Source organism: Balaenoptera physalus (genome assembly GCF_965194825.1).
Source record: "Balaenoptera physalus genome assembly, chromosome: 4".
In the NCBI taxonomy this organism is placed as follows: Eukaryota; Metazoa; Chordata; class Mammalia; order Artiodactyla; family Balaenopteridae; genus Balaenoptera; species Balaenoptera physalus.
In genome coordinates, this window is record NC_138891.1 from 24,749,530 (window position 1) to 24,775,817 (window position 26,288).

The 26,288-nt window shown below is 39.9% G+C and overlaps 1 protein-coding gene across 8 annotated transcripts in view; it reads right to left on the reverse strand.

Annotated features, from left to right (window-relative positions):
• The window catches only part of TFDP2 (transcription factor Dp-2), a 188,552-nt gene extending 169,152 nt beyond the window's left edge, over positions 1-19,400 (reverse strand). For 2 of the 8 annotated variants that reach the window (XM_082461275.1, XM_082461272.1), the window contains exon 1: positions 19,090-19,394. The gene's annotated coding sequence lies outside the window, so the exon portion shown is untranslated. Of the gene's footprint in view, positions 1-15,359; positions 15,413-19,089 lie in introns of all 8 variants that reach the window. The other 6 variants (XM_082461280.1, XM_082461278.1, XM_082461274.1 and 3 more) reach the window with 5 other exon arrangements.
• Between the last annotated feature and the right edge of the window lie 6,888 nt (positions 19,401-26,288).

The window sequence follows — 26,288 nt, forward strand, 5'->3', positions numbered from 1 at the left end:
CCAGTCATATCATTTGCAAATATTTTCTCCCATACAGTAGGTTATCTTTCCGTTTTGTTGCCGGTTTCGTTTGCTGTGCAAAAGCTTCTATGTTTAATTAGGTCCATTTGTTTATTTTTACTGTTGTTTCCTTTGCCTTAGGAGACAGATCCAAAAAAATGTTACTACAATTTATGTCAAAGAATGTTCTGCCTATGTTTTCTTCTAGGATTTTTATGGTTTCCAGGCTTACGTTTAGGTCTTTAATCCATTTTGAGTTTATTTCTGTATATGGTGTGAAAAAATGTTCTAATATCTTTCTTTTACATGTAGTTCTCCATAAGGTTCTTTTGTTAAATATGAAAACACAGGTTTATATCCATTCTCTTTTTTTTTTTTTTTTAACATCTTTATTGAAGTATAATTGCCTTACAATGGTGTGTTAGCTTCTGCTTTATAACAAAGTGAATCAGTAATACATATACAATATGTTCCCATTTCTCTTCCCTCTTGCATCTCCCTCCCTCCCACCCTCCCCATCCCATCCCTCTAGGTGGTCACAAAGCACCGAGCTGATCTCCCTGTGCTATGCGGCTGCTTCCCACTAGTTATCTATTTTACATTTGGTAGTGTATATATGTCCATGACACTCTCTTACCCTGTCACATCTCACCCCACCCCCTCCCCATATCCTCAAGCCCATTCTCTAGTAGGTCTGTGTCTTTATTCCCATCTTGCCACTAGGTTCTTCATGGCCTTTTTATTTTTTTTTTTTCCCCTTAGATTCCGTATATATGTGTTAGCATACTGTATTTGTTTTTCTCTTTCTGACTTACTTCACTCTGTATGACAGACTCTAACTCCATCCACCTCATTACAAATACCTCCATTTCATTTCTTTTTATGGCTGAGTAATATTCCATTGTATATATGTGCCACATCTTCTTTATCCATTCATCTGTCGATGGACATTTAGATTGCTTCCATGTCCTGGCTATTGTAAATAGAGCTGCAATGAACATTTTGGTACATGACTCTTTTTGACCTATGGTTTTCTCAGGGTATATGCCCAGTAGTGGGATTGCTGGGTCGTATGGTAGTTCTATTTGTAGTTTTTTAAGGAACCTCCATACTGTTCTCCATAGTGGCTGTATCAATTTACATTCCCACCAACAGTGCAAGAGTGTTCCCTTTCCTCCACACCCTCTCCAGCATTTATTGTTTCTAGATTTTTTGATGATGGCCATTCTGACCGGTGTGAGATGATATCTCATTGTAGTTTTGATTTGCATTTCTCTAATGATTAATGATGTTGAGCATTCTTTCATGTGTCTGTAGGCCATCTGTATATCTTCTTTGGAGAAATGTCTATTTAGGTCTTCGGCCCATTTTTGGATTGGGTTGTTCGTTTTTTTGTTATTGAGCTGCATGAGCTGCTTGTAAATCTTGGAGATTAATCCTTTGTCAGTTGCTTCATTTGCAAATATTTTCTCCCATTCTGATGGTTGTCTTTTGGTCTTGTTTATGGTTTCCTTTGCTGTGCAAAAGCTTTTAAGTTTCATTAGGTCCCATTTGTTTATTTGTGTTCTTATTTCCATTTCTCTGGGAGCTGGGTCAAAAAGAATCTTGCTGTGATGTATGTCATAGAGTGTTCTGCCTATGTTTTCCTCTAAGAGTTTGATAGTGTCTGCCCTTACACTTAGGTCTTTAATCCATTTTGAGTTTATTTTTGTGCATGGTGTCAGGGAGTGTTCTATTTTCATACTTTTACATGTACCTGTCCAATTTTCCCAGCACCACTTATTGAAGAGGCTGTCTTTTCTCCACTGTATATGCGTGCCTCCTTTATCAAAAATAAGGTGCCCATATGTGTGTGGGTTTATCTCTGGGCTTTCTATCCTGTTCCATTGATCTATATTTCTGTTTTTGTGCCAGTACCACACTGTCTTGATTACTGAAGCTTTGTAATATAGTCTGAAGTCAGGGAGCCTGATTCCCCCAGCTCCATATTTCGTTCTCAAGATTGCTTTGGCTATTCTCCATTCTCTTTTGAAACTACACTAAAATGAAGATAGAGGACTAAAAAAGGATAAAACCATCAAAAAAATATACATATTGGTACTACCCTGGTGGTCTAGCAGTTCAGACTCCACACTCCCAATGCAAGGGGCCCGGGTTCCATCCCTGGTCAGGAAACTAGATCCCGCATGCCACAAGTAAGAGCCCACATGCCGCAACTAAGACCCAGCACAGCCAAATAAATAAATAAATATTTTTTAAAAAACATACACATATGTAGCATGAAAGGAGACATCAGGGACATAAATACAGCTTACTGAAGCTAGATAGAGGGTAGCTGAACTTGGCTTGGTAAAATAGAACAAGCCAAACCCTATGCATGTGAGGGCAGGTGAGGGTATGAAACCAATAAGCTGCAAACACCACAGAAAGGCTTAAGAATGGAGACATCTGTGTCGGGGCTGAAAATAGGAATATTGGTTGAAAGGCTGTATAAGGAACAGTTTTCACCCAGAAGCCTTATCATGTAGGCAAGAAACGGCTTCTCCTGCACCCTAGCAAGAGTCAAGTGATTTGTCTTAAGACACTAAACTAGACAGGATGTAGAAACCAGGTACACACAGGGGTTGTGTGTCACAGCATACCACAAAGAGATTAAATTAAGATTCACATGCTGAACAGTGGACCCCAGCCCTCTTCCCCAAATCAGCTTCCAGAACACAAGCCAATCAAGCAGGAGACTAGGAGATTCCTCCATAGGGAATCTGACCCAAGAGAAAAGACCCTCAATCACTCAATCACCCTGTATTAAGACTTGCAGTTAACAACTCCTCACGGACAGAGTTTTTACTGTCTCACTCTTTAATCTAAACAGATGGCCAAAGTTTACTGAACAAATGAGGAAAGTCTCTAACATGAAATAAAGAAACCGAATTAACAAAACAGAAGAAGGAAAAGAAAGGAAGGAAGGAAGAGGAGAGAAAGAAACAAAGAAAAGGAAGGGAAGAAAGAGAAAGAAAGCAAAGGAAGGGTGGGAAATCTACAAACTAGAACAAAAAGCTTTTTAAAATTAGAAAAAAATAAGAATCACAAATCTAGAATGTCCAACTAAAAGGGAATTTCAGAAAAAGAAAAGAGAAAAGAAGGAGAGAAATTATACCCCCAAAAGAACATATTTGTTTCTGGTAACATAGTGAACTAAAGGGTCTGTAAACTTCACCTTAACAAATATCTAGAAATGTTGGATAAATTAAAATACATATTCTCTCAAATGCTGAGCTCACAAGAAAGCGAAGTTTTCAGCTGCATGGAAGAATTTGTCAACACAAATAACCAAAATTTTTAACTTTTAATAGCTTTAAAGTGACAAGAGACGAGGCCTTGGGAATCACATGAAGTGAAGAGTTGGAATTAAGGCCCCCACTCCCTTTCTTTTTTTTTTTTTTCCATCCCGTTTCAAACATTCTCAGTGAAAGGATGGACGAGGGAAGGGTAAGGAAATCAACCACCAGCAAAGACAAGACAAGAAAATGTCTCTATCTAGCTCTGGAAACTAGGGGAAAAAGAGGTCTCCTAAAAATCCTCAGATTCAGATATCATAATGATCTCCAATTAAAAAAAAAAAAAAAATTCATCCAGACACAGTAAAACACTAAAAATAAAGAGATCTTAAGAACAAGCAGGGGGCTTCCCCGGTGGCACAGTGGTTCAGAATTTGCCTGCCAATGCAGGGGACACGGGTTCAAGCCCTGGTCTGGGAAGACCCCACATGTCGCGGAGCAACTGGGCCCGTGAGCCGCAACTACTGAGCCTGCACGTCTGGAGCCTGTGCTCCGCAACAAGAGAGGCCACAATAGTGAGAGGCCCGCGCACCGCGATGAAGAGTGGCCCCCGCTTGCCGCAACTAGAGAAAGCCCTTGCACAGAAACGAAGACCCAACACAGCCACAAATAAATAAATAAATAAATAAATAAATAAATAAATAAATAAAAGATTGTCACATTGGGTTTAAAATAAATAAAATGGAGAACAAAATCCAACTGCTCTTTGCAGTATCTAACACATACCTCCACAGAAAGTAACAGAATGAAAAAAGACAATGTGACTCTATAAACAGACAAATGGTCTTTATAGTAAGAGCATTATAGAGGATAAAGAGGATATAACGATTAAAGGTTCTTTTCAGCAAGAAGACACAAATATTCTAAATTTGAATGTATTTTATAACAGTTCACAAGTGTATAAAGAAAAAAAAAGACAAATTTACAAGGAGAAACTGAGAAATCTACAATTATAAAGGAGATTTTAACATACACCTCTCAGTAATGATGAGTTGAACAGACAAAATAAGAAAGTCAGTAAGGGTATACACAAAATTTCATCAACACAATTAGTAAGTGTGGTCTAAGAGACATATGTACCAACCTGCCCCCAAAATGGGAGAATACACATTTTTTTCCAAAGAATTCTCTTCAAAACAATACCTCATTTGATGAGGTCAGTATAACCTTTACAACAAAGCCAGATAATAGGAACAATATGTTAAACTACAGTCGAGTTTAACTTACGTACAGCAACAAAATCAATACAGAAAAACACAAAAATCAATAAACACTAGGAGGATTACAATGGTAAAGAAAGTCCAATAGTAGGAAAGACTAAATACTTAATAATAAATTACAAGAAATGTATAAAAACTTGTATGAGGGAACTGAAAACATATGTCTACACAAAAGCCTGCACACGAATGTTCATAGCAACATTATTATAATAGCCAAAAAGCGTAAACAAACCCAATGTCTACCAACTGATGAATGGATAAATAAAAAGGGCTATATCTCTACGATGGAATGCGTATTATTTGGCAATAAAAAGGGAGATGAAGTATTGTTACATGTTACAGTATGTATAAACCTAGAAAATATTACACTAAGTGAAAGAAGGCAGCCACAGAATGCCACGTTGTATGATTTAATTTAAAGATGATTTAGATATTATACATGAATAGTTCATTTACATGAACTATTCAGAGGAGGCACATCCAAAGAAACATAAAGTAAATTAGTAGTTGCCCAGGGCTGGAGGGAGAAGGGAATGAGGAGTGACTGCTAATGGGCACAGGTTTCTCTTCAGGGTACTGGGAATGTTCTGGAATTAGGTGGTGGTGATGGCTGCATATATCTGTGAATATACCAAAACACACCAAATCATATACTTTAAAAGGTGAATTTTATGATAATTATAATGCAATAAAGCTTTTTTAAAAAAAAAGAGGAAATTTTTCAATACTCCTAAAGAAGATTTGAACAATGGAAAGACATACCCTGTTCTTGGATAAGACAATTGAACATTATAAGGATATAAATTCTCCCTAAGTTAATTTATAAATTCAATGTAATCCCAATAAAAATACTAACAATCCATTTTATAGAGTTAGACAGGCTGACATTAAAGTTGACATAGAGGGACTTCCCTGGTGGCACAGTGGTTAAGAATCCGCCTGCCAATGCAGGGGACACAGGTTTGAGCCCTGGTCCGGGAAGGTCCCACGTGCCGCGGAGCAACTAAGCCCGTGAGCCACAACTACTGAGCCTGTGCTCTAGAGCCCACGAGCCACAACTACTGAGCCTGTGTGCCACAACTACTGAAGCCTGCATGCCTAGAACCCGTGCTCCACAACAACAGAAGCCACCGCAACGAAGAGTAGCCCCCACGAGCCACAACTAGAGAAAGCCCGCGCGCTGCAACGAAGACCCAACACAGCCAAACAAATAAGTAAATAATTTTTTAAAAATTAAAAAAAATAAAGTTGACATAGAAAACAAACATGCAAGAATAACTAGGAAAGTACTGGAAAAGAAAAACTATGAATGGAAAATAACCTTACCAGATATTAAAATATGCTATACAGCCTCTATAATTAAAACATTTTGGTACAGATGCACAAATAGGCCAGTAGATCAGTGGACAGAATAGAAAGTACAGAATTAGACCTAAATACATATGGAAATTTAGTATATGACAAAGTTGGCATCCCCAATCATTGGGTAAAGATGGACGCTTTTCAGATTTTTTAAAAATTGTGGTAAAATATACGTAACATAAAATTTACTATCTTAACCATTTTTCGGTTTAGAGTTCAGCAGCATCAAGTACATTCACACTGAAGTATAACCAACCTCTAGATCTCTTTTCATCTTGAAAGACTGAAACTACATAATCATTAAACAATAGCTCCACATTCACCCCTCCCCCTAGCCCTTGACAACCACCATTCTGCTTTGTCTCTATGAGTCTGACTGCTCTAAGTACCTCATATAAATGGAATCATACAGTATTTGTCTTTTTGTGACTGGCTTATTTCACTTAGCATCAAGTTCCCAGGGTTCATCCATGTTATAGCATGTGTAAGAATTTTCTTCCTTTTTAAGGTTAAACAATATTCCACTGTATGTATATACTACATTTTGCTAATCCATTCATCTACTGATGGACACGTGGGTTGCTTCTATCTTCTATAAACATGGGTGTAAACATGAGTGTACAAATATCTCTTTGAGGTTCTGCTTTCGATTCTTTTGAGTATATATCCAGAAGTGGAATTGCTGGATCACATGGTAATTCTACTTTGAATTTGAGGAACTTCTATACTGTTTTCAACACTGGCCGTACCATTTTATAAATGTTACCACCAACAGTGTAAGGGTTTCAATTTCTCCACCAACCAAGGTTCCAATTCTCACCAACACTTGTTATTTTCTGTTTTTTTGGGTTTTTTTTTTTTTTATAGGCGTCATCCTAATAGGTATGAGGTGGTATCTCACTGCAGTTTTGACTTGCATTTCCCTAATGATTAGTGTATGTTAAACATCTTTTCATGTGTTTTTTGGCCATTTGTATATCTTCTTTGGAGAAATGTCTATTCAAGTCTTTTGCCAATTTTTTTTTTGGCTGCGTTGGGTCTTCGTTGCTGCACGCGGGCTTTCTCTAGTTGCGGTGAGTGGGGGCTACTCCTCGTTGCAGTGCCTGGGTTTCTCATTGCTGTCACTTCTCTTGTTGCGGAGCACGGGCTCTAGGCGCACTAGAGTGGCACTTCACTAGTTGTGGCACTTGGGCCTTAGGGTGCGTGGGCTTCAGTAGTTGTGGCACAGGCTCAGTAGTTGTGGCTCTTGGGCTCTAGAGCTCAGGCTCAGAAGTTGTGGCGCATGGGCTTAGTTGCTCCACGGCATGGGGGATCTTCCTGGACCAGGGATCGAACCCGTGTCCCCTGCACTGGCAGGCAGATTCTTAAGCACTGCACCACCAGGGAAGTCCTTTTGCCAATTTTTGAATCAGGCTGTTTGGGTTCTGGTAGAGGTTCTTTATATATTCTAGATATTAACCCCTTATGAGACATATGATTTTCAAATATTTTCTCCCATACCATAGGCTGCCTTTCACTCTTAATGGTGTCTTTTGATGCACAGACGTTTTTAATTCTGATGTAGTCCAATTTACCTGTTTTTACTTTTGTTACCTGTGCTTTTGGTATGTCCAAGAAATCACTGCCAAATCCAAAATCATAAAGATTCTTACCTATGTTTTCTGCTAAGAATTTAATACTTTTAGCTCTTAAGTTTAGGTCTTTGATTCATTTTGAGTTAATTGTTATATATGGTATAAAGGCCCAATTTTTTTTTTTTTTTCACATGGATATCCAGTTTCCCCAACATCATTTGTTGAAAAGACCACCCTTTCCCCATTGAATGGTCTTGGCACCCTTGTCAAAAATAACTTGCCCATATATGCAAGGGTTTATTCTGGGCTATTATATTCCACTGATTTATATGTCTGTATTTATGCTAGTACCACATTGCTTGGTTACTGTAGCTTTGTAATAAGTAGTGAAATTGGGAAGTCTGAGTCCTCCAGGTTTATTCCCTTTCAGGATTATTTTGGCTATGTGAGGTCCGTTGAAATTCTATATGAATTTTAGAATGGATTTTTCTGTTTCTGTTAAAAAAAAGAAATTGGGATATTGATAAAGATTGCACTGAATCGGTACATCACTTTGTGTGGTACTGACATTTTAGCAATATTAAGTCTTCCAGTCTAGGAACACAAGTTGTCTATTTATTTGTGTCTTCCTTAATTTCAGCAATGTTTTGTAATTCCATGTACCAGTGTTTTGCCTCCTTGATTAAGTTTATTCCTAAAGTATTTTATTCTTTTTTCTTTTTCATGCTATCCTGAATGGAATTGTTTTCTTAATTTCCCCTTTGGATTGTTCACTACGTTAGTGTGTAAAAATGCAACCGATTCTTTTGTGTTGATTTTTTTATCCTGCAACTTTGCTGAATTTGTTCATTAATTCTAATAGGTTTGGGTATGTAGAATCTTTAGGGTTTTCTACATATAAAGATCATATTGTCTGCCAATGGAGGAAATTTTGCTTCTTCCTTTCCAATTCAGATGTCTTTTACTTCTTTTTCCTGACTAATTGCTCCAGTTAGGACTTCCAGTACTATGTTAAATAGAAGTGGTGACTGCAGACATCCTTGTCTTGTTCCTGAACTTGAAGAAAAGCTTTCAGTCTTTCACAACTCAGTGTGGGCTTCTCCTATAGGGCCTTTTTACATGTTGAGGTAGTTCCTTCTATTCCTAGTTTGTTGAGTGTTTTTATCATAAAGGGTGTCGAATTTCATCAAATACTTTTTGGTATCAACTGAAAAGATGAACTTTTTAATAAATGCTGCTGGGCAGTCATTTTGAAAAAGATAAAATTAGATCCATATCTCACACCATACACACAAATAAACTCCAAAAGGATTAGAGATCAAGATTTAAAAAATGAAAGTGGGCATCCATCAACTTAACCAAGGTAAACAAGGGTAACCAAGGTAAATATCACCAATGATAAAACATACTGACATGACGAACCCCTTGATGAGCTCTGTGAAAGAAAGATACATCATTTTTTGTGGTATTTTTACTAAAAAGGCATAACCATACTCCAATCATGAGACAACACTGGACAAAGTCAAATAAAGGATATTCTGAAAAATATATGATCGGTACTCTTCAAAAGTGTCAAGGTCATGTAACAAAGAAAAACTGAAGGCTGTTAGAGAATAGAGAATACTAAGGAGAAACAACTAAATGCAATGTGGGAGCCTAGACAGGATCCTGGAACAGAAAAATGTCATTACAGAAAAAAATGATGAAATTCAAATTAAGGTCTGTAGTTTAGTTAATAATATTGTCCTGATGTTAGTTTCTTGCTCCTGATAATTATAGAACGGTTATGAAAAGGTTAACGTTAGGAAGTTGTATCTTTCCTGCAAGTCAAAAATTAGTTTAAGTAAAAAAGTTTTGAAAAAAGAAATACAGCAATAATTATACCACTAAGAGTGATAACCATCAAAAGAACTAAAAGCAGATATGGTTAAAGGTAGTTTTACTAATTCATGCTGTTAGAAATCAAGATAGTTCCCCTTGGCGAAGAGGTGTTCATGACTGGAAAGGGACAGTAGGGTGCTGTTAATTGTCTGTTTCTGGATCTAGGGTGCTAGTTACACTGATGTGTTATTTAGTTAGTGAAAATTTGTCCAATTTTAGATACCTATCATCTTTCATTAAAAAAGCATTTTTTAAAAACATAGTTTTACCTCTGGATAGTGGGATGAAAAATATGAAGAAGACTCTTCTTTCAGAAAATTTTAAATTGGTAACTACCAAATATTAATACAAGAAGTCAGAAAGGCAAGCATGAGACCCTAAGGCCAGACGAATCCAGAAAGCACAACTGGTCTATTTTATTTCACCATCCTCAGCAACTGATCTCCTATATTCCTCTTGAGAAAAAGTGGGATTTGTACAAGATAACCAAGAGCTAAGACTAAGAGTAGATATAACAGGGAGTATCTTCAAGGGAACTATCAGACACAACAAGATTCACACAGTAAGCACTAGATAATGTAAACTGTGAGAGAGCTTCTGATATTGGACATAAAAATTTTACCAAACACACACTGGTTACTTAAGATAGATGTAGATTCAATGTGAAAAATTCATCAAAGTTGCTAGTAGTCACAATGTGAAAAAATGCTTCATATTGTTACAGAAAGCCTAAAAAATAACTAGATGGTGAGCTGAAAAATACTCTACCCTTGAGATAATTAGGATGATAAAAAACAGTCAGAAAAAGTTTTACACAAATTACTAAGTCAAATGAATGTCATAGTTCCCTGTTTCCACTCAAGGTCAATCTGAGTCAAAGTGTTTCTTTCCAGGGTGAGTACTGGAGTGAATTTTACACAAACAGGAAGAGGTATTAAATAAGTCAGAGGCTTTTGACCCTAAGATAGATACCTAACTAGATAGATAGATAGACAGACAGCCAGTCTGAGCTCTATGCTACAGTTGATCAGAATACTTCAATATATACCTAGAGTTAAACGTGAAGAGAAAAAAAAAAATCCTTCTGTACAATATTTTCTACTTTGATGAAACGATACGTACTATCATTCTTATTTTCAAGATCAGCTCGGTGCTTTGTGACCACCTAGAGGGGTGGGGTAGGGACGGTGGGAGGGAGGGAGACGAAAGAGGGAAGAGATATGGGGACATATGTATATGTATAGCTGATTCACTTTGTTATAAAGCAGAAACTAACACACCACTGTAAAGCAATTATATGCCAATAAAGATGTTAAAAAAAAACAAAACACATTCCTTGTTGCATATTCAGTTCACCAGGCATATCCACACCCCTGGTGATAACAGCATCATTACCCACCACTTTTTTTTACTATGAAATACACGCGCTCCTGCTCTGTGACGAACAATAAACACCGCCCCTATTATGTGCTATTATATTTTTATTCTTCTTACTTTTCAGAACACTTTTAGCCTTTTTCTCTTCTTTCATCACAACTTCAAGATTTTACATCATTTCATAATACCCAACTTGTTTTCTTTTAGCCCATACATATTTAATTTTTAAACAAGTCAAAAGGACACGTAGCATATAACATAGGCATTAAAATAAATTAAAAATGTATGTTACAAAGGAGTTAGGTTAACGTCTTATCTAAGCATGTACTTGTTTCTATTCACAGTAAACCAGTCAGTGTAACAGATTCACACAGCTCATAATCAGGATTTAACCAATTAACTGAAATACAGCTGAAATGAGGATATCACAACATCATACAGAAATGGTCTATTTTTTAAATTATAGTAAACAGTGACGCTAGAGAAAGGATGATCAGTCAAAAACGGTGGCTAATTTTCAAATCACTTACTTATATTTGGATCAATTCACAATGCTCTAGGAAAAACAGAAACTATACTGGAAAGACTCAACTAAGAAGAACCTATAAAGACGTCTGGGTTCTTGCGTTAATGTTGAAGGCCTAAGTATTTTATTTTATTATTATTATTATTATTTTTGCAGAGCATTTATTTATTTATTTATTTAGCTGGGTGATCAGAGTGACTTTTTTTTTTTAAATTGAAGTGGAGTTGATTTACAAGATTGTGCTAATATCTGCTGTACAGCCAAATACGGAAGAAAAGGCCTAAACACTTCAGTGAGGCAATACAGTGGAGTGGCTAGCACGACAGTCAGATTCACGTTTGAGCCCCAGCTCTGCCGTCACTGTCTTTCTAATCCCAGTAAAGCAATTTATGTCCTCACCTATAAAATGAAAAACAGTTAAACCTATCTCACACACAGCTGGGCAGGACTACATGAGGTCCTCATCACACTGTCAGTGTTTGCAAAGCAAGCCATTAAAATTCATAATGAATACAAAGCTTTCAGGTTTTGGATCTTTATTTTCTCACTTAATCCTAGAAAATATGTTGTGGTCTTTTACATTTTGTAGGTTATGAAAGAACAGCCTTGTAAACAGGATTTCACTTTTTTTCAATGAGCTGCTTATATTAGAATCTCTTATTTTCTTTACTTACTATGATCTCTCTCATTTCACTTGAAATTACTTTCTGTTATTGGGAAGAAGGGTTTTGTAGGTAGTGACCCCTTTCTAAAAAGTCTTTTCCTTAGCATTAGTTTCACATGCTTTTGCTTAGTATTTCAGTTTCTTGAAATTTATTCCTATTTTATGTCACTTATATCAAGAGAAGAAATTCAATTGTCTTGAACATTTCCCCCAGAGTGTAACTTCAATTAGCCTACGAAATTAATAACTCGGAACAGATCTTAGAGTTGTAGTATCTAATAGTCCAGATTATCCCAAGAATACTGCTGGATCTGATATAATAACAGTAAAAGAAAATAATTTGACTTGGGAAGAGGGAATACTTAAAGTTCTTTCAGAAAGAGCTCATTTATAAGAAATATTTAGCTGCTTTTACATTGTAATTAACTAGTTTACTAATTAAGTTAGCAAGTATTTGCTCAAATTTTAAGGTCAGTGGAAGAAGTTACGGTGTTTTTCACAAAGATTTTCACTGTATGTTTCTTAGAATGTCTCCACAGGTAATATATTCTGCTACCTTTGAACACTGATGTGTTCAACTTAAAAATACATAATCACGGGGCTTCCCTGGTGGCGCAGTGGTTAAGAATCTGCCTGCCAATGCAGGGGACATGGGTTCAAGCCCAGGAAGATCCCACATGCCACGGACCAACTAAGCCCATGCGCCACAACTATTGAGCCCATGCGCCACAACTATTGAGCCCATGCGCCACAACTACTGAAGCCCTCGCGCCTAGAGCCTGTGCTCCACAACTAGAGAAGCCACCGCAATGAGAAGCCCGTGCACCGCAATGGAGAGTAACCCCCGCTCTCCACAACTAGAGAAAGCCCACGCACAGCAACGAAGACCCAACACAGCCAAAAATAAATAAATTAAAAAAAAATACATAATCACTATGCTCACAAAATGTTCCTACTTGTAAAGGCTTTGTAGCTTAAAATGTATCAATTAGTGCAGAATCATTTATCTAACAGTTTTTCCAAACTTTCTTTAACCTAGAAATCATTTTATTGACTGCTATTCGTTAGTTGCATATGTTCTTTCTTTTCTTCCAGTTTTATTGAGATATAGCTGTCAAAAGCACTGCAAAAGTTTCGGTGGACAGCATGATGATTTATCTACATACATCATGAAGGGATTATCACAATAAGCCTAGTGAATATCCATCATCTCATACAGATACAAAACTAAAGAACCAGAAAAATATTGTTCTCCTGTGATGACAGCTCTTAGAATTTCCTCTCTTAACAACTTCCATTCATAACATAGAGCAGTGTTCATAATATTTATCATGGTGTACATTACACCCCCAGTTTTTATTTTTGGCCCACCATGCAGCATGTGGGATCTTAGTTCCCAGGGATCGAACCGCACCCCTTGCAGTGGAAGCATGGAGTCTTTTTTTTTTTAAATAAATTTATTTATTTATTTATTTTTGGCTGCGTTGGTCTTTGTTGCTGCACATGGGCTTTCTCTAGTTGTGGCGAGCGGGGGCTACTCTTCGTTGCGGTGCACGGGCTTCTCACTGTGGTGGCTTCTCTTGTTGCGAAGCATGGGCTCTAGGTGCGCGGGCTTCAGTAGTTGTGGCACACGGGCTCAGGAGTTGTGGCTCGTTGGCTCTAGAGAGCAGGCTTCAGTAGTTGTGGTGCACGGGCTTAGTTGCTCAGTGGCATGTGGGATCTTCCCGGCCCAGGGATCGAACCCGTGTCCCCTGCATTGGCAGGCGGACTCTTAACCACTGTGCCACCAAGGAAGTCCCAGCACGGAGTCTTAACCACTGGATTGCCAGGGAGGTCCCACAAACTCATTCTTTAATAACAACATACTTGGCTCTTTTCAAAGTAAAATGGAATCTGTTACATAAACTTATTATGCTTTTGAGTATCAAAAAAAAAGAAAGAAAGAAAGATTTCTCTTCTCCAAATACTTTCCCCTATTCTATCTTTTCCTGCACTTAGAATTCTTCAAGGGCTGAGGCTATGTCATGCTCCTCTGTCAGCTCAGTGGCTCACACAGTGCCTGTAACATAGTAAGCACTCCATATCTGTCAGCTGAGTGACTCACACACTGACCAGCTGGTGAGGAATCACCATTGCTCCATGCCTACTATCTGGCTGATGGTTCATATCATCTCTAAGAATAAGTAAGGTAAAAAATAAAGAGGGTGGGGGAGGCTTGAATTTAAAAGGCTAGTAAACAGAAAACAGAATAAGGGAGTTGGAAAGTAGTCAAAAATTAAAATCTAATTAGATCATTAAAGATTTTTCCAGTGGGGAAGAAAAGACTTTAAAGAAATACATGCATTTTAAAAACAGGGACTTCCCTGGTGGTGCAGTGGCTAAGAATCCGCCTGCCAATGCAGGGGACACGGGTTCGAGACCTGGTCTGGGAACATCCCGCATGCAGAACAACTAAGCCCGAGCGCCACAACTACTGAGCCTGTGCTCTAGAGCCTGCGAGCCACAACTACTGAGCCCACGTGCCACAACAACTGAAGCCCGCGGCACCTAGAGCCCGTGCTCCGCAACAAGAGGAGCCACTGCAATGAGAAGCCCGCGCACTGCAATGAAAAGTGGCCCCCACTCGCCACAACTAGAGAAAGCCCACGCGCGGCAACAAAGACCCAACGCAGCCAAAACTTAATTAATTAATTAATTAATTTAAAGAAAAAACATGAAGGACTTCTCTAGTGGTCCAGTTGGTTAAGACTCCACTTTTCCACTGCAGAGGGCACAGGTCTGGGAACTAACATCCTGCATGCTGTGCAGTCCAGCAAAAAACAAAACAAAACAAAAAAGATGATTCTGGCTGCAGTGCTTAAGGATTAGAGACAGAAAGAGATCAAAGATGGAAGGTCAAAAGGAAGCTATTATTGTAGAGAAAAGGAATGGAGGCCCAGACTATGGTAACAACAGTAGGAATGGCGAGAAATGGACATGGATTACCTTTTTGCTTCAGGTATCTCTATCAGGGTTAAATGAGCATTGGTATCTTGCACAAAATGGGCAATAAATAAATTTAATCAATGAATTAATGGAAACCAAAGCTCAATATGGATGAGAAGATTCTAAAGAGAGTTCCTAACTGCTCTAAGGAAACCTTCAACAAGGTATATCACTTCTGATGAAATGTCCATGCAGCTGCTAGGGAAAGGGGATCCTGCCAACTATTGATCACTGAAGTTAAATGTAACTCTAGACAAGATTTTAGAGTCTTTACTGAGAGAAGTCTATGAACACAGAAAAAGCAATAACCAACCTATGCTCCTGGAAATCAGTATAGTTTCATTAAGGACCAATAATGACAGATTAATGCTTTTTTATTTTTTTGACAGATTAAACAGATAGGATTTTTTAAAATGAAGTATATAAAGTTACCTGGGTTTTAGGAAGGCAATTGTTAAAGTTCCTTATATTTTCCTTGTGAAAACCTAGAAGTATTTGAGGTAGATAATGATAAATTAGCTGGATTTCTAATTAGCTGAACAACTTGAATCAAAGAATTAACAGGTTTTTAAAAATCAACATTATGAGGTCTCTAGCAGGGTAAGAGCTCTGCTCCTAGGCCCACCTAGTCAACATTTTAATAATATTTGCATGAAGGCTATGTCAGCATTATCAAAATTATAGTTTATCAAATCTATGGATAAACAAATAAGCTTTTTTATTGAATGACCAAATCAAGACTTTTTCTTTTTTTTAAAGTCAACATACTGGAACCAATCTGACAAGATAAAATTTAATCAGCATAAATATGAAGTCCTACCAAAAAATATTCTATTAAAGAACTGGGAGAGCATGGACAAAACAACTCAAGAATGTTAGGTGACTACAAAATCAATAATGGGTAATGCACATAGCACTTAAATGCCAGGGACTATTCTAAGTGCTTTACATATATGCATTCATTTATTCCTTAGAAGAACACTATCAGATAGGTACTATGATAAACCCCATTTTACAGATGAGAAAACTGAGGCCCCAAAATGTTTACATAATTTACTCAAGGTCACCCAGCTGATAAACTGTAGAACCAGGATTTAAACCCAGGCAGGCCAGCCCCAGAGTTCGCCTTCTTGACAGGACATTATTGTAAATTAACAGTGCCGCGTGGTTGCCAAAGAAGCAAGTCTATCCTTAATCTTAAATCAGAGCGGTAACTTACGGTCTTCTCTACTGGTTAATATCTAATTATGGGTACTACACTTTTAAGAAGAATATGGATAAACTGACACAAACCCACAGATGAGCCATAAGTATTTTGAGGAGGTGCAAATCAAAACAACAAAATCATTAGAGGAGGTTAAAGACTGAGAATATTCTGTTTAGAAAAGAAAATAATCAGGAGAATATAGGAAGTATCTTCAAATATTTGAAAACCCACTACAGAGGGGACAGAACTAGAACCAGTGAAGATATAACTTCTAGTTCAGTAAAAGAAATAATTTTATAAAAATTAGAGTTGTCCAAATATCTTTGCCTCAGAAACTATGAATCTTCTCTCCAGAAAAATATACAAATGCATATAAAATTTCCAAGGGTTCACAAATCTACTTTTAATTGTATTCATGCCCCATCCCTAGAATCATTTATCCCAGATTAAAACGGAAAAGATTCAAGTACGAAGAGGCAAATATATTTAATAATCTTTAAAACTGATTACAGCTTAAAACTTTATGATCTAAAAAACACTGAACTTCATGCTTTCTAATTTCCTCTAAGACACATTAAGATACATGTTACAATAAGAGTTTAAAATATGATGACAAGTTCAGAAAAAAAGTGAAATCAAGTTTGCCAAGCAACAATGTAAACTGACTATAAGTAAGTTCTGACTGTAAGTAATAATGGCTTACTATTTCATCTTTAAAAGAAACATACCTAAGTTTAAAGATTAAAAAATGAGGTGCTAACATACTACTCAATATCTAATATTTAATGCCCAAATTAGAAAGTTTCCCCCTCTGCCTTTAAGACTTCATCTTAAACTCTCCCTTCTCATCTTTTAGTCCTGGTTAATTGTTAAGGTTGACAAACTAAGAAACAATGGGCTAGAAGTCAGAACACTAGGTTCTACTTCACTATCTTTGCCATGAATTTAATTTTGGCTTAGTCTGTTTCCTCACCACATTCTAAGAACTTTCATATACCTAAATAGGCTTTAAAAATGGTGAAGTGCAATGTAAATATATGACTCATGCATTATGCATAAAACATAAAATATCAACAGCAAGAAAACAAAGCCAGTCTTTCTATAATGCTAAAAAAAAAAAAGCAAATGTATATTCACATTTCAATTCCTAATTACAAAAAGCAATCTTTGAATCCTTCAGGCTGTGTTTTAATGTATAATTTCCATCCACAAATGCTTTCCATATTAAGGATAAACATATCTGTGCACCCAATTTCAAGTTGTATTGAGGGGACATAGTTCACAGTTAAGAATTCTGGCGGCAAGGGAAAAACTTGAAGGTGCCAGTTGGACGACACATTTCCAAGAGTTGGGGGGAAAGGTACATGATCACAAAATGGTAACGTGAAGTATTAAACACTTGAACAATTCTGTTTTCCCTCTTAATTAAACAACTAGACATAAAGAGAACTCAAAAATAAGAGTTTAATAAGTCTTGGGCCTTTATTAAATGTAAGCACCACATTGCTGAAATTGCAACTGTACTGTCAGAACAGGGCTACAGACACCATGTCTGCCATGAGACTAGACTCTAGTTCCAGGCACAAGATGTTCTAATAAATAACAAATGCATCAAGAGCCAGCACAGAAGTGTGACAGAATCCGGGGTCTAGGCATTTGATTTTTCTCCGGGTGCTACTTGAGAATGGACACTGCCATTAAAGATTTATTACAGTAACAGGATAGTGATAAAGCTTTAGCTAAATTATAGGCCAACCAATGAAATGGAAAAGCAACATGCAATATCAGATCAACTAAATTATTTTCTGTATAATTTTGTACAGAGGTAGGGTTATGATTACACCGTAGACAGGAAAGATGAATAACCTCAACTATATCTATTAGGTAAAGATGATTTCAAGCCATTAAGAGAAAAGAAAAGTGGCCCAGAAAAAAATTAGGCTATAGCAGTCAAATGAAGAAACACAACACTAAGATTTGGGGGAGAAAGGGGAAGGAAGGGAATGAGCTACTGACTTACTAAAAAGAGAGCAAAGAAGTGGGAGAGGGAGTCTGAGCCCTCAGAGCCAGAATGAGGAAAAGTATTCAAAGGCTCCAAGGGAGCTTCAGCAGTGAATACGGAAAGGGACGACCCTGTAACTGTTTCAACGTAAAAAGAGAAACAACACGGGGAACTTTTCTAAACCATCATTCACGGGGGTCAATTAAATGCCTAACTCATGCAGGGCAGGGCAATTAATAGGAGGTGAGCTTTGTTCCAAATGGTTACACCGATTAGTCCATTTCCTCCTGGCAACACCCTCAATAGGTGGATACTATTTTACAGATGAAGAAACTGAGACCACACAACGCCAGGTCACAGAGACTGGTACCAGAGACTGAGCACTCATCCTCCTAGGTGCACTGTCTCCCTACAAGAGCCTACAAAAATCTTTACCCTCTTCTGTGGAGAGAGACCTTGGCTCTCCGGAATTTCTCAAAGGAGTCTGGGCCCCAAAAGTGACCCTCTACTTGACAGAAAAGTTCCCTTATAGAGGCTACGAGGCTCTTCCAAGCGCACGAGGCTTTGGAACTCTGAAATACACCAGGTAGAGATGGAAAACCAGACTTAGAAGCCATGCTTCTCCCCTGAAGACACCGAGAAAGTAGAAAGCAGCCCTTCCTCTCTTCCACGAGGCGTGACTCAGGGACGGTGCCTCCCCCAATTTGCTCTGTGTGTCTGTGTGTGGCTGGGGCGGTGGGGGGGCGGGGGGGGGAGGAGCGGTCTCCGCTTTCCGACTCTCTTCCCCAGACACTCAAGGGTTACTCGGCCAGGCCTGGAAGAATGCGTGGGAATAAACAGATGGGACTCGGGGTGACAAGGGGCCCGGAGGCGCAGGGAGGGGAACCTGCCCAGGAACACGCCGGGCCGGGTCCGCAGGCCCTAGGAGCCCGCGCCCGCACCCTGAACCTTACCGCCGCTTGGCTGCAGAGAACGAGGCGACCGCGCAGGGCTGTTCTTCGAGCCTGGGACGCGTCTTCGGGCACCGCCGCTCCAGTGGCGCCCGCGGCTGGCGGCGGCCGGGTCCCGGCCGACTCACACGCGGGGCAGGCTGGGCGATCCGCGGCCTGCCCAGTCGAGGCCCTGGAGTTCGAGGCGCCGGGACGGCGACCGCGCGCGCGCCCCTGAGCCTGCCCAAAGAGGAAGGGTCAGGGCGCGCCCGCGCACCGAGCAGCGCCGGCGGCTGCAGCCGAGACCGCTGGCGGCTCCGTCCGCCCTCGCCGGCCCAGCCACTGCCCCGCTTCCCCCGCGCGAGCTTTGGCGGCGGAGCAGCACGGTGAGCGCCGATTGGTCCTCGGGATGAATGACGTAAGGCGCCTCTCCCCACGGATTGGCCAGGCCTGCGGTGCGTGCGAGGAGTAAACAAACCCCGCCCCGAGGCTTCCCAAAGAGAGGAGGGGTCCGCGAGGTAGAGGAGCGGGGCGTCAGGCGCTCTGCCGGGTCCCTGGGTTGTCCACTGGAGGTTCTCAGTGGGTCCCCCGCAGGGATCTCGCCAACGCGGCTCCCCAGCCGCCTCCGGGACGGGCTACAGGCCTGAGGCCTAAAATTTATAGACACACCCTTCCCCGCCCCTTCCCCCGGCTTGGGTGGGAATCTTGACTTTTCCATCCACCCCCATCCCCCCCGGCCCCAAGCAGGAAAACCCCCATCTCTCTTAGAAAAGGAGGAACTAGGTCATCCCTAGTTCCCAATCACAACTCCGTCCCCAGTCACTTGATGGGTCACCTCCGGGGCAGCAGCATGGAGGGGCATGGGGACGAGGGATTGAGGCCACGTGTGGGGACGAGTATGCGGTAAATTATTCAGACAGGGATTAGAGACCGCTGGGCATGTGGCTTCTTCGGTACACAGGCAAGTAAGATCCAAACCGGGCCAGGTCACCATGTCACGTGGAAGCTGAAGAGAAAATCGCGGCTCCCATCCCCCAAATACCTGTCCATTTAGTTCAGTATTAATACATTTTTCTGCCTATCTGAAAACCATGTGTGAGCTTACATTTTAGTGGGGTGGGAAGGACAATATGCAAAAGAAATAAGCAAAATATAAGCTGTGTTACATGCTGGGACATGCTTTGGGGGAAATATGTAGCAGAGAAGGTGTTTGAGGGATGGCTTGTCTTAAATACTGAGTGCTCAGTGAAGGCAGCACGAAAGGCGCCATTTAAATAAATACCTAAAGGAACTGGGGGAGGTGAGAAAGCACCTTTGGACCTTTCTCTGGGGTGGAGTGGAGAGATAATTTCTGCATAATTGTACGTAGATAAAGTCCTAGGTGGTCAAGAATGCCGAATGCAGTCTCCTTGGACTCATTCTAAAATGCAAAAACCCGAATGGAGTCATTACCCTGCATTTTTCAATAACAAATCAGTAAGATTTATTTAGTTTCCACAGAAATTTTGTGAAGGTTTCAACTTAAATACTTTTCAAACATCGTAAGCACAAAGATACAAAAATGAGCAAAACAGACAAAACCTCCATCCTCAAGGAGCTCAGTCTAGCAGGAGAGATGGATTGTTAAGCACCTCAGGTCAAAGTGTAAACTGTCCAAGTAGAAGTAGATGCAGAGCTGTGCTTGGGCTAATGGGGGAGGGAGAAGCAGTGGATGTTATTAAGGAACTGTACCTCGGAATCTCTTTATCTATGAAGACAACTCAGTGCTAAATTTTGGAGTAAGGCTATGGCAATCAGGGATTCTCTAACCTCTTTGTAAATTTTCAAGGTGAGAGTCGGAAGATAATATTAAGTTAAACCACATGAAATTGTTAATATTTGGCAATTTTCATATGACTCGTAGAGTTAACATGAGGATTTTGCTATGTAATACATATAGTAAGTGTTCAATAAATGATGGCGATTATTATGATCATTTGATAATAGTGCTTTTGAAAAGAATGATTTCAAAGTCAATGTTTCGGGGCTTCCCTCGTGGCGCAGTGGTTGAGAATCTGCCTGCCAATGCAGGGGACACGGGTTCGAGCCCTGGTCTGGGAAGATCCCACATGCCGCGGAGCAACTAAGCCCGTGAGCCACAGCTACTGAGCCTGCGCGTCTGGAGCCTGTGCTCCGCAACAAGAGAGGCCGCGATAGTGAGAGGCCCGTGCACCGCGATGAAGAGCGTCCCCCGCTTGCCGCAGCTAGAGAAAGCCCTCGCACAGAAATAAAGACCCAACACAGCCAAAAATAAATAAATAAATAAATTTAAAAGTCAATGTTTCATAATACCTTCCAACACCATGAAGTAAAATGGGCAGATGCAAATTTCAAATTTTCCATATACTGGTTTGATCTAGCTGTGAATTTCCATGACCTAATCAGGGTATGCTGTAAAAGACACGAAATGCTAGTTTCACAGCAGGCCAAGAAATTCAGAATAAGGAACAGCTTGGTTTTCAAGCCAAAAACTGAAAATTCCCCAGAACAGAATAAATTGTCAAGTTGCTTCAGGGAGGAAAATTCATGTAAATCAATTTTTCATTCCCACTCACAGTTCCAATTTAGCAATTTGCACAACAGTCAGCTTTCTCTCTTCCTTCTCATTTCCCCATTAAAAGATCTGATTTCCTTTGAAAAGGAAAATAAAGCTTCCACTATCTCCAAAGCAAGAGAGTAGATGTTTGAAACACAACAGAACACTTACTGATTTGGCAAACACTTATTAAGCACTTATTGTATGCCACCAACAGTGCAAGGCATTGGAAATACACACATAAATGTCCAAAGAGCTTCGTTCATGGGTGTTCCTTGTGCTTAGAACAATCCCCCAGTTCATCCACACCTCATCTACACATGCCTTCTCATCTAAGCTGAAACAACACTCTCTCCAGAAAAGCTTCCTCTGTCTCCCCATCTCCAGCTCTTTGCCCATAAAATTGTTTGTCTTTCTAACGTTCATCAAACTTGTGATTACTCATTTAGTACCTGTATCCTGTTAGACTGTAAGCTCCCTGAGATTCGGATCTATGCCATTCTATTCACTACATTATCCTCGGTGCTTGAGGGAAGCTCAGTAAGTTTTTATTGAATGGATGAGAGTGCCACAGACTAGCACGTTGGAAAGAGGAGACGAGCATAAATAAAGTCTCTAGTTGTATATGCGGGGCAACAAACAGACGGCCATGAAAGAGACAGATCTGCTAGAGTTAAACCTGAGGAATTTCCCTGTGCTGCCCCTCTCCTGAGGCTGGATGCTGCTTTCTAGAGGCGTAGCTATAGGGCTCCTGGACCGGTGTCTCTCAAACTTTAATGTGCCCAGGAATCACTTAGAGATCTTATTAAAATTCAGACTCTAGATCAGCAGGTCTGAGGTACCCCACCTCAGAGTGGGGTAGAGTCTACATTTCCAACAAACTCCCAACTGGTGCTGGTGCTGCTTCACCAACACCACAGTTTGAGTGACAAGGACCTTAGTGACACCTTTTTACCATTCCCCAAAACCCGTAGTTGTCTAGACTTTTGTAGTTGCAGATGACTTTTTTTAAAAATAAATTTATTATTTATTTATTTATTTTATTTATTTATTTTTGGCTGCGTTGGGTCTTCGTTGCTGCACGGGGGCTTTCTCTAGTTGTGGCGAGCAGGGGCTACTCTTCGCTGTAGCGTGCGGGCTTCTCATTGCGGTGGCTTCTCTTGTTGCGGAGCACGGGCTCTAGGCGTGCAGGCTTCAGTAGTTGTGACACGCGGGCTCAGTAGTTGTGGCGCACGGGCTTAGCTGCTCCGCGGCATGTGGGGTCTCCCCGGACCAGGGCTCGAACCCGTGCCCCCTGCATTGGCAGGCGGATTCTTAACCACTGCACCACCAGGGAAATCCTGCAGATGACTTTTTAAAAAGCACCCTGTTTTCACACCTAATCCATCCAGTGACAGGCAAAAGAAATATCACTTAAGTGAAAACTGTTACAGCAAGGCCTTGTCTTCCAGAGACAGTCCTATTATGTGCAGTTTAGTCACATTAAACTGCAGAGTAGAATCAAAGCCTTGGAATTTCCTCAGTGAGGGACACAGCTTTCTCCTCAGTTCATTTCTGGAATGACTTGGTTCAGGCAGTGGAAAGATTTCACAGTCACCATTAATAGAAGTAAACTTTTCTTAATATTAAACCTAAAATTATTTTAAGATAAATATCTTATTTATCCTAAAAATATAAATTATATGTGAGGTATAAGAAATAATGATAATATGATCTAGCAGTCTCACTCTTGGGCATATATCCAGACAAAACTATAATTCAGGAAGATACATGCACCCCTATGTTCATAGCAGCACTAGGTACAATGGCCAAGACGTGGAAACGACCTAAATGTCCATTGACAGAGGAAGAACGAAATAATGCCATTTACAGCAACATGGATGGACCTAGAGATTATCGTACTAAGTGAAGGAAGTCAGAAAGAGAAAGACAAATATCATATGACATCAATTACATGTGGAATCTAAAATATGACACAAATGAACTTATCTACGAAACAGAAACAGATTCACAGACATAGAGAACAGACTTGCATTTGCCAAGGGGGAGGGGGATGGGGGAGGGATGGAGTGGGAGGTTGGGATTAGCAGCCGCAAACTATTACATCTGCTAACACAGAGGAGGGTATTTACACACTGGCTCCTGTCTCCATTGTTTAAACATTACCCATATGGTGTCAACTCTCTAGCATTCCAGGCTTGACCATGGGTGAAAAATGACAGAATGAGTTCAAATGAGTATTCCAATCCGGGAGGCAGAGAAATCCCAGCTCATAAAACCGGAAATATGGTAAAGTAAAATGCTGTCAGGTTACACCTGGGCAGCTGGTTGCTACAACTGGAATCAAAAAGTGGGCTAAGAGGATGTGAAGTGGGGCAAGAGATGATCAATACTGATATAAATAATTGGATAATAAATGGAGGACAGGCAACAACTCTTCCTTAGAGTAGAATTCCATGAATAAATGTAAAGACATAATGGAGGGCTTCCCTGGTGGCGCAGTGGTTGAGAATCTGCCTGCCAATGCAGGAGACACGGGTTCGAGCCCTGGTCTGGGAAGATCCCACATGCCGCGGAGCAACTAGGCCCGTGAGCCACAACTACTGAGCCTGCGCGTCTGGAGCCTGTGCTCAGCAACAGGAGAGGCCGCGACAGTGAGAGGCCCGTGCACCGCGATGAAGAGTGGCCCCCGCTCGTCACAACTAGAGAAAGCCCTTGCACAGAAACGAAGACCCAACACAGCCAAAAATAAATATAAATAAATAAATAAATTTATAAAAAAAAAAAAAAGACATAATGGAAATAGAAAATCACCATTATTAGGTAAATATTACAGGAATGATTGTTGCAGACAGGAAGCATCCGGGGATGCTAAAAACTAGTGAGTGAAAGTGTGATGGGAAACAGGATATTTACATGGTCTAAAAGTATCTCCTGGGTGGGATGAATTGGAAGATTGCGACTGATATATATACACTACTATATATAAAATAGATAACTAATGAGAACCTACTGTATAGCACAGGGAACTCTATTCAGTACTCTGCAATGAACTATGTGGGAATAGAATCTAAAAAAGAGTGGATATATTTATATGTATAAATGATTCACTTTGCTGTACAGCAGAAACTAACACAACATTGTAAAGCAGCTATACTCCAACAAAAATTTTTTAAAAAAAAAGAAAAAAGTATTTCCTCACAAGATTCTTAACTACGAAGGGGAAAATAGTACTTTTACGATGGAAAAACCTGGCAGGCACCCCCTTAATCAAAGGATCAAGGTTAACAACAATAATAAGACAAATTGATGTCTTCCTGATAGAATGCACTAAGGCCACGGACATCACTTCTGCAGGATTCTAACAGAAATTCAGAAGTTTAACCTAATCACAAGAAAATATCAGGCCAACCCAAATTGAGGGACATTCTATAAAATAACTGCCAGTCTTCTTAAAAAGTGTGAAGGTCATGAAAGAAAGACAGACTAGGGAACTGTCACAGATTGGAGGAGAGTAAGAAGAGATGAAAATTAAATGCAACGTGGGATCCTGGATTGAATTCTGGACCAGAAAAAGGACAATAGTTGGAAAACTGACAAAATTCAAGTAAGGCCTGTGGATTAGTTTATACTACTGTATCAATGTGAATTTCCAATTTTGAGTAGTTATATTATGGTTATGTAAGTGACATGTTAATTAGGAGAAGCTGGGGGAAAGGAGAACTCTGTGTACTACTTTTACAACTTCTCTTTAAGTCTAAAATTATTTCAAAATAAAAAGCTAAATATTGGAAATCAACTATATTTCAATTTAAAAAAAACTAAATACTGGTGGATCTTATTAAAACACAGATTCTGTTTCAGTACATCTGGAATGAAGCCTAAAGTTCTGCTCTTCTGAAAAGCACTCTGGTGACACGGAGGCTACTGGTCCCAACAACATATTTGAGTAGCAAGACTTGTTCCCTCCTGTTGTATTAAGGTGAAACTGACACTCAATAAACTATGCGTAAAGTGAGTAACTTGATGAGTTTTGACATATGTATATACCCACGAAACTATTCCCACAGTCAAGATAATGAATTTATTGTTGACAGGCAATTCTACACGGCTTTCTTGTTTCTGCTTGTGTGGTAAGCAGAGGTACTGAGGCCTCTGTTGTAAAATAGAGATAGTGTCTCCCTCCAGAGTAGAGGGCAGTTTTGTTTCGTGTCCAATATAATAAAAATTATTTCCTCTGGAGCAAGCATCGGGCACACTTACTTGCAGCCCATTACAAACGACTCAAGTTTCCTAAGCTCGAGATTGCTCAGCTGTACTGCAAACCCACTGTGTGCACAGCATCAACCCGAACAATCCACACAGGAGTTAAGAGGCAAAGGAAACCAATGCAAATATGAAGATTATGATGTTTGCTATGTCATGAGTAATAAAGTCTTTAGTCTCTGACCCAGGAGTCTCATATCTGCTGTCAGTATCCATGGAGCTGTGGGAGGCTAACTCATCAGCTTCCAAGTACAGAAAAACTTCAAATTCTTCTCAGTTCTTGACAGAGTTTGGTGATGAAACTGGGATGCTGACAGAGACAGGACCTTCTGGGAGAGACAGGACAACCCTGTGGGCTGGGTTAAAGAATATGAGAATTCCC